An 8,959-nucleotide genomic window follows, 5' to 3' on the forward strand; every position below is an offset into this window, starting at 1 on the left:
AAAAAACTCCAGATGCATGTGCCACTGTGTGCATCTGGCTTACATGGGACCTGGAGAAGCAAACGTGGGTCCAGTGCATCTGGCTTACATGGGACCTGGAGAAGCAAACGTGGGTCCTTGGGCTTTGCAGGCAAGTGCCTTGACCACTAAACCATCTCTCCAGCCCAACATTCACTTTCAACACTAAATAGAAGGGGCTTCTGCCTCTCATGCTGGAAGCCATCAAATCTGAGGTCCCACCAGGGAATGCAAATGTCTTTTTCCTCTACTTCCAACCCCACCCACATATTTTTCCTAATCCTTGCCTTTTCTTTTTTTTTTTTAAATTTTATTTTATTTTATTTATTTGAGAGCAACAGACACAGAGAGAAAGACAGATAGAGGGAGAGAGAGAGAATGGGCGCGCCAGGGCTTCCAGCCTCTGCAAACGAACTCCAGACGCGTGCACCCCCTTGTGCATCTGGCTAACGTGGGACCTGGGGAACTGAGCCTCGAACCGGGGTCCTTAGGCTTCACAGGCAAGCGCTTAACCGCTAAGCCATCTCTCCAGCCCTAATCCTTGCCTTTTCATCCAAAATTTATTAGGCTCATAGGTTTTATTTTATTTTTAACAAGGCCTCTCAGTAGATATGCTTCTTAAGCTCCTGCTAACAGAATTTCTGCTCTACACTTTGTCTGCCAGTGTATGACTGACTGGGCAAGGTTCTTACTCTTTTTGCGTCTTCCTTTCCTAGATATAAAATGAGCAGGGCTGTGGAGATGACTCACTGGTTAAAGGCGTTTGCTTACAAAACATGCATGCCTAGGTTAGATTCCCAAGCACCCATGTAAAAAGCCAAATGCTCCAAGTGGTGCATGCGTCATGCTCTCTCTTTCCCTCTCTCTCTCTCCTCATAAAAATTAAATAAGAAGTAAATTCAATATTTTTAAAATTTTTTTGTTTATTTTTATTTATTTATTTGAGAGCAACAGAGAGAGAAAGAGGCAGAGAGAGAGAATGGGCGCTCCAGTGGCCTCCAGCCACTGCAAACAAACTCCAGATGTGAGTGCCCCCTTGTGCATCTGGCTAACGTGGTTCCTGTGAAATCTAGCCGCGAACCGGGGTCCTTAGGCTTCATAGGCAAGCATTTAACCACTAAGTCATCTCTCCAGCCCTAAATTAAATATTTTTAAAAAATAAGAAAGTGAACATTGGTTGTGATTCTATATCACAAGGTTATTAGAAGGATTAAATGAATCCCTATTATTATTAGAAGAGATGTATCTTAGAATACTGCCTGTTAAGAATGATGATATGGGTGTAGATATTCTCATTTTGATGGGAATTTTCATTTATTTTTCTCTTATTATAATTTTAGTGTCTAGCTTCCTTTCTTCAGTGCTAATTTGTGTCATCTTCTTCTTTTCCTTTCTCATGTTTTGGTGTTTCTTTGCCATTTTAAAGCATTATGTTTCCTCTGGTTTGCATGTGCTATTATCATTTCCCAGCAGCTTATTTCAATTACTAGTTTAGAGGCCTGTCTTCTCCCTGGTTTTCCTTTTCCTTCCTGGTGTTAAGATTGGATGGGTGTAGATGGAGACTGCTTTTACAGTGGCAGTGAATTTAATGACTTATCTCATTAATGGTAATAAGAATTAAGTCTAAAAAATGATTACCAGGACTTCAGTGTGTGCCTCTGAGTCATCTAGAGGGCTCATTAGTCACAGACATGAGGTACCACATCAAAGGTTCCTGATTCGAAACACATGTCTGGCAAGTCTGCAGGTGATGCTGGTACTGTTTGCTGATGACTACATTTGAAGATATGCTGGTTGATGGTGTATGAATAAGGGAGGAATCTTTATTACAAACTAAGAGAAACCTTGCCATGTACCTGAATTCATTTATTTTTTTTCATGTGCATGTGGGTTATGCATGTTCATATGTATATGGGTACATGTGTGTGTACAAATGTGAACACATTGGTGCAAATGCATATGAAGGCCAGAGTTTGATGTTGGGTGTCCTACTTAATGATTCTCACCACCTTTCCCTTTGAGATAGGATTTCTCACTAAACTCAGAACTCACCAACTCAGCTAGACTAGCTGGCCATGAGTCCCATGGGGTCCCTGTTACTGCTTCCCCAGTGCTAGGATTACAGGCACGTACCACCATGCTGATAATTTTACATAGGTGCTGGGGAGCCAAACCCAGGTCCTCATGCTTACTCAGCAGGCATTTTATCTATAGGGACATCTCCTCAGCTCTCTAATATATTTTGTTAGATGGGATCTCATGTGGCCTAGGCTAGCCTTGAACTTACGATATAGCCAAAGAGGATCATAAATTTTTGCTGCTGGGATTACAGGCATGTGCCATCCCACCTGGTCTCCCTAATTCATCTCTTACTGTATACTCACATGATATGCTTTATTTGACTGACTTCCCCAGATCGCACTCCATGCTTGTGGTGGTTTGATCAGGTGTCCCCCATACACTATTCTGAATGCTAGTCTCCCCAACTAATAGCAATTGGAAATTAAAGCCTCCTAGAGGCGGTGTATTGTTGTGGGCGGGCTTATGGGAGTTATAGGCAGTTTCCCCATGCCAGTGTTTGGCATACTCTCCTATTGCTATAGTCCACCTGATATTGGCCAGGGTACGATGTCCACCCTTTGCTCATACCATCATTTTCCCTGCCATCATGGAGCCTCCCCCTTGAGCCTGTAAGCCAAAATAAACCTTTTTTTCCCTCTACAAGCTTCTCTTGGTTGGGTAATTTCTACCAGCAATGCAAACCTGAATGCTCAATTTGAATTGTACCCACTACCATCACATTTGCTCTGATATAGGTCACTTATTTACTAAAACATTTGCTATTTAAAACCTCACACTGGAGCCAAGCGTGGTGGCGCATGCCTTTAATCCCAGCACTTGGGAGGCAGAGGTAGGAGGATTGCTGTGAGTTCAAGGCCACCCTGAGACTACAGATTTAATTCTAGGTCAGCCTGGACCAGAGTGAGACCCTACCTCAAAAAAACAAAACAAAACAAACAACAACAACAACAACAACAACAAAAACTCACACTGTTTCTTCAAATAAAATTCTTGATTGTTAAGCTAAGAAGGATATATAAAATACACAGTGATCAGTTTGAAGCAAATCTTAAAAATTGCATGTGAGGAGGTAAGAGCAGGAGAAACCTCATGCCCAAGAATATATGGTTTAGTCCTGACTCCCATGAATAGAAAATAACAGTAGACTTCTCAGAGAAGTCCCACCCCCAGAAGTGCTGTGTCACTGTCTTTAATGGAGTTCTTTTGAATGTCATTTGGGAAAGATGGTGACAAAGTTAACTAAAATCTGTCATGCTCATCTCTATGGCCTTTTATCCCAGGGATAATCAATTTACTGTAGTGAAAACACATTCTTCCTCCATAAGCCAGTGTAGTTGTATTATGTAGATGTGTGCCAGTAGCAACACAGTACTAAGGATTATATAATATTTGTACATTTTGTATCTTTTTACTATTAATGTCTCCCTTTTTCCTCCTTTACTCTGTGCCCAGATTCCTTCTGTGTGCCAGATTGTGGAATAAAAGGAAAATGGCCTGGTTAGGCATTTTGTCTATAGAGAGGAGAAAATGCTATCCTCAGAAAACTAGAGTCCTTCAGGAGTAAACCACACAGTTTTCTCCTCACTCTGAGTTTCCTGCTGATTCACTGGTGTGGTGCTTTGAATTAAGGAAACTCCATAAACTCACTTGTTCTGAATGCTAGGTCACCAGCTGGCAGCAATTTGGGAATTGGAGTCTTCCTGGAGAAGCTATGTTGCTGGTGGTTGGCTTATGAGTGTTATACCCAGCTTCCTTTTGCCAATAGTTGCCTCACTGTCCTGCTGTGGTATGCTACCTGATGTGGCAGGTAGTTAAGTCCAACTTGTGCTCATGCCATCCTTTCTCCTACCATCACAGAGCTTACTTTTGAGTCTATAAGCCAAAATAAACAACTTTCCTCCTGTCAGATGCTTTTGGTCAGGTACTTTCTGTCAGAAAAGAGATTCAGAATCTTAAAGGAAGGAGAAATGATATGAACTGGGATCTGCCTCATCCTTAACCTTCAGATGCAGGCTCTGAAGAAACAAACCTCAATTCACCTTTAATTTATGGATGCTCATAAATAATCCCACCATAGCAACTGGCTAAATAACATCAACAAGCACTCTGAGAGAACTTGCAACTGCCATATAATTTTGTGTTAATATATTAAAATAATTCATTTAATCCTCAACATAGCATGTGGTAGGTACATTTTAAAATTTTTATTTATTTATTTATTTATTTATTTATTTATTTATTTTCAGAGGGAGCAAGAGAGAGAAAGAATTGGGATGTCTGCCACTGTAATTGAACTCCCATGCTTATGCCACCTAGTGGGCATGTGTAACCTTGTGCTTGCTTCACCTTTTGTGCATCTGACTTATATGGGATCAGGAGAGTCAAACATGAGTCCTTAGGCTTTGAAGGCAAGTGTCTTAACTGTTAAGCCATCTCTCCAGCCAGTCATCAAAGAATCAATGTCTCTAATATGGAAAAGACTACAAGATTGAGAAAAAGAGAGGCAAAACTCTGAAAACTGTTATGAATTCTTTTTTAATTGGTCCCCTTGGTTTGCTACCCTCCTTTCAACAGTGGCAGGGCCCTTGATGCTATTGCTACTCACCCTCATCTATGGGCCCTGTATCCTTAGCACTCTCATAAGGTTTGTCAAAGAACGCCTATCTACTGTTCAGCTTATGGTATTAAAGTACCAATATCAACCCTTAGGCCCCTCTAAAGGATTTAAGATGGAACCTATCTCAAGGGGGGAATGAAAGGATCAAATCTGCTCCAGTTTACAGATAGGCCTAAGTTTCACTTTCCTATAGAGGCAGGCAAGACTTCTGGGAAAAACCATGAACAAAGGGTTGTTAATCAACAGCAACCCTGACATGTGGCCAGGGAAGAAAGCTGCCCAGAAGCCTGAGTCAGTTCCTGCAATACCTCTGGATTATGACCAAGAAAAGGGCTTGTCTGAGATAGTGAGCTCCAGGGCTGAGTCAGTTCCTGCAAAGTCTCTAAAACATGTCTAAACATGTCCAAGGGTGGTAAAATCTGGGCCACAGCAAACAAAGGTACACAATGTAACTGCTGCTTGCTTAGCCAATCACATTAGCAGATGACCTAACCCTCCTAAAATTCCCCTAGCTATGCTTAAAAGGAGTCTGTGTGCTCCTCTCAGGGTTGCCATTTTGTATGAATGTTGACCCCCACATGCTGGCTGATTCTGCAGAATAAACACTCTTTGCTTTTACATATTATTTGAGTCGCGGGTCTTTCTTTAGTGATTATTGGACCCTTACTCTTTAAATTCTTGACAAGCTAAATCAGTGGTTATTGTGTTACACAGAGCAGAACTTTTGTATTTTATTTTGCATTCATCTCCATGCTAGAACTAATCCCAAATGTTCTTCTGGGAAGAAGTTTGACCCTCTGTGAGTATTGTACTAATTAACCTCAAGTGAAATTACAAAAATAATCTACAGAGCAGCAATACTCCAGTGGAAACATACCAGTTTTACACCACACCCTTCTTACTCTTTTTTCTTTTTAATCAAGTTTTAATATATTTTAACTGTTCACCTCTTTTGTTTTACTCTAAGGAAGTGTTGATCACATTTTGAAGAAAGTCTGTTATAAACTGTGAAATGAAATGCCTTTTAATATGTTACTTCAAATATATTTACATGTTTTCAAATATAAGTCCAACTCCTGTTGTAAATGTAGACACATACATAAGGAAACTCCTCCAAAATTTGCATAGAACTTGTTCTCCCAGTTGTACAGTGAAATTATTTACTGGATCAAAGGTATGAGACCTTAGATTATCAACTTCATTTCCAGTCTATTTGTAATGAATATTTTATTATTATTAATATTTATTTCTCAGAGATGTTTACAATCAGCATATTTCCTAAAGGGACAGTGGATTCTTTTCAATAGGCTTAGTTTTATTATTGATGGAAAACGATAATTTTCATTCAAACATAATCCATCATTTATAAACTAGGAGCGATACCTTTCTTCTTTGTAGGGACAGCCAACACAGAATGTCTACATTTACAACAGGAGTCCAATTCACCAATACTGAGAAGCATATATCATACTTCCACAAATCTCCTTCTGAATAGCAAAAAACCACAATCTATAGCCATAACCTTCTATGTCCCATCAGCTTATGGTAGTTCTTGCTATTAGCTCACCTCTTCTTTCACCGTCTCAAGCATTAGAAGTGGCTTGGGACAGAAAGCAGAAACATACTGGCTCTTACTTGAGGTGGGGAATGTAGCAAGTCCAAAGTTACATAGAAATATACACTTCAGCTACAGTGAGAAATCAGATGTAGGATTAAAGATCAAGATTCTATGTCCAAGTGGTAGTTAAATGTAACCAAATTTTGTGTTACAAGGTGTGGTTTGAATAGATGGTGACCAATATATCCAGTGTTTTATTAGTTTGTAGTTTGCATCTGCAGCCACCTGACTGGAGGCAGTGTCACTAGGAAGATCTTAAGGTATGGTGGTGGGTGTCAGATTTCAATCTAAAGATATGCAAAAGTATGCCTAGCTGAGGGTGTGGTGGTGCAAGCCTTTAATCCCAGCACTTGGAAGGCAGAGGTAGGAGGACTGCTGTGAGTTCAAGGTCACCCTGAGATGACACACAGTGAATTCCAGGTCAGCCTGAGCCAGAGTGAGACCCTACCTCAAAAAAAAAAAAAAAGTGTGCCTAGCTGGAGTTCCTGAAGTATGCTGAGCTTTGTGGCTTTTTGGGATTTGGCTTGTGCTTCTCTCTCTGTGTGTTTGGTCCTATAAAAGCAGGCCAGCTTCTGCCATTATGGAACTTCCCCTGAATCTGTAAGTTTCAATAAATATCCCTTCCTTCATAACTGTGCCTGGTCTGGAAGTTCATTTTAGCACACCTAAAGCTGTCGGCTACTCATGGTTAATATGGAAACCACCACTGAATCACAACTCTGTGGGGCCACCATTCCACTGTCTGTGTACTGAGCTTGTGACTATCCTTGTTAATAGGATATCACAAAGCTAATTCTGTGGTTCTCATGTTCAAATGACCTAGAAACTTCTACTTCTTGGAATTCTTTAAAAAATTTCTTAATATTTATTGATTTCTTCATAAGAATGGATGTCATTGGTGAATTTGAACAAAAGAAGTATATGATCTGCCTAATTCTTCTGGCTTCATTGATAAAAGTCTGACTGGCCAAAAGAGATAAAAGAAGAATCAATATGCCAGCAAAGAGACAATGACCAAAATATAGGCAAGAGAAGGATGAATTACACCAGAATGATAATAGCACAGATAACTCTGACAGATTTTGGATAGAATTCAAAGTGGAGTCAGACAATGAGATTTTCTGACAGGTGACAGGTGAGGTATATCTCTTCACAACAATAATTCTGCATCCATTCACAGAGCAAATTCTCTTCATTGGAAGAAAGGATTGAGGTACGCTATGAAACCCTGTTAGATCTTAGCTCAGAGGAAGATTATTTTGAGAATATAGATGCACACCCTAGTGGCAGATCCTAATAATAGTGCTCTATAGCAAAACCTTAGAAAAATGTTGGTTACCCTAAGGCAGGGGTATAGATTTATTTGGCATTAAGCCTATATTCAAAAATTTTTACCAAGAATCCAGAGAGGATACTGCACAACCATGCCTTGTGGGAAGACTTATTATATTTTATTTATTTTCAAGGAAAGCGAGGGAGAGAGAGAATGAGAATGGTACATCAGGGTCTAGTGCCACAGCAAAGGAAGTCCAGAGACATGCACCTCTTCATGCATCTGGCTTTGCTGCAGAATCAACCCAGGCCATCAGGCATTGCAAACAAGTGCCTTTAACTGTTCAACCATCTCTCCAGCTCTGTGGTAGTTTGAATATATGCCCTCCAATATATTTAGTCTTTTATTAGTTCGTAGTTTGCATCTGAAGCCATCTGGCTGGAAGTGGTGTCACTGGGTGAATCTTAAGGCGTAGTGATGGGTTTGAGATTTCAATCTAAAGAGATGCAAAGTGCATAACAGCAGTTCCTGAAGTATGCTGTGATGTGTGGCTTTTGGCTTTTTGGCTTGTGCTTCTCAGTCTGTTTGGTCCTGTTAAAGCAGGCCAGCCTCTTCTGCCATTATGGAACTTCCCCTGCATATGTAAACTTCAATAAATAGTCATGCCTCCATAGCCATGCCTAGTCCGGAAGTTCATCTCAGCGAACCAGAAGCTGTCTGCTACACGCTCTTAAACTCTTTTTTTTATTCAAAGATGAGAAAAATACAAACAGTTCCTATGCTGACAAGTACATTCCAAAGGAGAATGGTTATGGTACTAAATAATATGAGAATTGCTAGAATTATACCATTACTGGATTAAGACTGATGGGATACAATGAGAAATTAGCTTTAGCAAAAAGCATGGACTTTTAAAGTTCATTCTTAGTAACAGGAAGTAGGGAGAATGGATGGATCCAGATATGGAAGGGAAGTTCTCTAAAGACTTTGCCAGTGAACAGAAATGAGAGTAACTAGCTAAGAGTAACTTATGGTGAGGGGTAGTGAATTTGGATGTGCTTGACTAGTCACAGCACTGCAATCTGCTCTCATACCTACTCGTGGGAATATCAGCTACCTCTTTCCTACCACATAGGAATGTTGTTCCAAGATGTTGGTGATTCTGATTTAGCTTCCAATAACTCTGCCAATTATGTTTTGAAAAGTTTTGTCATTTGATGCTCCCTTGGTTGTGATCTTTTAATATTAAGCACTATAAAAGTGCTTTGACAAATTTTCAAATAGACATGAATATGACCATAGAAATAGAAGTTTATTTGGACTCTAGCAATATGTTAGCTGAGAATTTTTT

Source organism: Jaculus jaculus, chromosome 10 (assembly GCF_020740685.1).
Source record: "Jaculus jaculus isolate mJacJac1 chromosome 10, mJacJac1.mat.Y.cur, whole genome shotgun sequence".
Classification (NCBI taxonomy): Eukaryota; Metazoa; Chordata; class Mammalia; order Rodentia; family Dipodidae; genus Jaculus; species Jaculus jaculus.